Consider the following 2,753-nt stretch of genomic DNA (forward strand, 5'->3'; position numbering starts at 1 on the left):
TATATTCTAATTTTTTGAGGGGCAGCTGTATATATATATATATATATATATATATATATATATATATATAAAGCAATACTCTAATAAAGTTCAGTCAGGTTTATGTTTAAAATAATAATATAAATGTTGCCAATGGGTTACAAAAAAAAAGACCATTCCTAAAACAAGATAAACTTCTTTACTTGCAAAAATGCTACAATTCTGAAATAAGAAAACTAAAAGATAATGTTGTTTTCAGAGATATTTGTATTTAATAATGCAAGTTAATAAAATGAATGAATGAATGAATGAATAAATAAATACATACATACATAAGTTAAAATATATACAAAACTATTTTTAAATGTGGAGAATACAAGGTAAAGAGCCAAAGTATCACTAAAAAAAGGCTGCTAAAAATAATCTGTATTTGTTTCTAGTTTTCCTGCAAAAGTATCCTGAGCATCTTTAAAATAAGATTAATTTACCTGAGAATCAAAACTGTGTTCAGATGGAAATATGAAAACTGAAAGTAAAAATAATATTGATTGATTAATTGACTGCCTGACTTATATGCAGGTACTGTTGTTAACCTAATTCAGTTGATTAAGAGCAGGGAAGTGTCTGTTTGGTAAGATACTAGCAATGAATGACATTAATTCTGAAAGAAGCAGGGCATTAGGTTGGGGAAATACCTAATATGATGCATCATGTGCCGGGCATTGGCACCATATGATATCAATTAATGCTGTAAAAAGAGATACAAGCAGAGTCCCAGAGAGATTAATAGCTGTTGTTTGTGTCTGCAAGTCAGTGGAGATGATTATTACCGAAGTAAATCTCATCCTTCGGTGTCTTTGTAACTGAGGAACCTATGGGGATTTGTCTGGGCAAGAGGTAGGGGCCAAGCAATTTATTTCTACAATTCACCCAGCCTTCTGAGGGGACCACAATTACTTTCATTCCCCCTGTATGCCACACGCTCTTTGAGTCGAAAAATTGAGTGGCCCGGCAGCTCTAATCAGAGGTTAAGACAACAGCACGCCACGGCCTGCAGATCATCAAGCGTGTTTCCGTATCCCATCGCCCAGGAGCACAGAGCAAATCTAAGACGCTGACTCTCACACTCACCTTTAATAAGCCTAGACACTGCAGGAGGGAAAAACACATCCTGACATATATTTGATGGGGAATATGCCATCTTCAACAAATTAGATAGGTCACAACAAAGACAATATTTTGACTACAAAGTCTTGTTGTGTATTACTAAATGTAGATGTAGGGACGTACAAAAAGAGGATTGAAAGAAATAAATCAAAACAACTAGAAACCTAGAAACTACAACTCAAGATAGTTTATGCGTACATATTTATATAAAGAAACAGATTACATGTCACCATGCCAAACCAATGCTCTCATCATATTAAAAAAGGATACAATAACCATAAAATGAAAACGGATTTTTAAGAGACACTGACTGAAAGATCTACACATTTAATTAATAGTGAGTTCGCAAATAAACTAAATTTAAAAAAAGCCAGAATCTCTAACCTTATGAATTCCTCTGTATGTCGCGGCAGTCCTGAATAAGGGTCAATGCGTTGTACTTTTGTTCTCCACTTGTTCACATTCAGGCCGGAAATTTCTTTGAAGAATGCATTTCTCCAGTATCTCTTTGGCCTCTCCTGCACACCCACCATACCAAGATCACGTATCATCTGATCTTCTTGACTGGCTTTCTTCTTTTTGCTACGTTCGCGGATGTAAAACTGATACCACATAAAACTGCAAGGACACCGGGATGAGGAAATAATGATTTTGATTAATTTTTGAGCTTTGAGAGAGAGAAGGTCTAAAAAATTTTTAAAAAAAACTCACTCACTTGTTGTTGGAGAGTTCCTGGAAATGCTTGTTGACGAAACTAATACAGAAAAGAGACCCAGGATCCAAGAGAGAATCCTGAGAATGATCTCTGGTGGCATCCTAGTTTAAGTCAGATAGATAGATAGATAGATAGATAGATAGTATATAAATATATATAAAATATATATGAGTGTCAGTATAATGGTGGCATCGTGGCATTTTAAAGGGGTCATATGATGCTGCTAAAAAGAACATTATTTTGTGTAGTTTGTGAAATGTGTTTATGCGGTTTAAAGTAAAAAAAAAACACACATTATTTTCCACATACTGTACATTATTGTTTCTCCTCTATGCCCCGCCTGAAACGCGTCGATTTTTACAAAGCTCATCGGTCTGAAAAAGCGAGGTGTGCTGTGATTGGCCAGCTATCCAATGCGTTGTGATTGGCCGAATACCATTACAAACGAGGCATTTGTTGCATCCAGTGGGGACATAATTACTGATTATAATGACTTATACTGTCTTTTAACGCGTTGCGTTGCATCGCGCCGCGTAAACATAAAACCCTGTCTGCATTCTCTCGCTCTCTCTCGGACGCACTCGGTCTCTCTCGCGCACTGTCTGTCCCTCTCGCGCACATTTTCGGTCTCTCTCGCGCATCTCACTCTCTCTTGGACACACTCGGCCTCTCTCGCGAACTGTCACTCTCTCTCCGTGTTCGCTTCACTTTTGTCCAGCTAGGCGCCTCATAACCCAGCAAGCAATTTTGCGTTTAAAAGACGTCTATTAGACGTCTAAACATAGCCTAGACGTCTAGGCTAAAACAAGGCTAAATTTGGGCTGTCAGTGAAAATCTAATAGACGTCTAATCATAGCCCAAGAATAGACTAGTCATCAAATAGACCGCTATT

The 2,753-nt window shown here is 37.0% G+C and overlaps 1 pseudogene; it reads right to left on the reverse strand.

The window, feature by feature from the left end:
* LOC107662561 (F-box only protein 15-like) overlaps positions 1–2,753 on the reverse strand; it is a 12,391-nt pseudogene that overhangs the window by 8,630 nt on the left and 1,008 nt on the right.

Source organism: Sinocyclocheilus anshuiensis, unplaced genomic scaffold (assembly GCF_001515605.1).
Source record: "Sinocyclocheilus anshuiensis isolate Anshui unplaced genomic scaffold, SAMN03320099.WGS_v1.1 scaffold1197, whole genome shotgun sequence".
In the NCBI taxonomy this organism is placed as follows: domain Eukaryota; kingdom Metazoa; phylum Chordata; class Actinopteri; order Cypriniformes; family Cyprinidae; genus Sinocyclocheilus; species Sinocyclocheilus anshuiensis.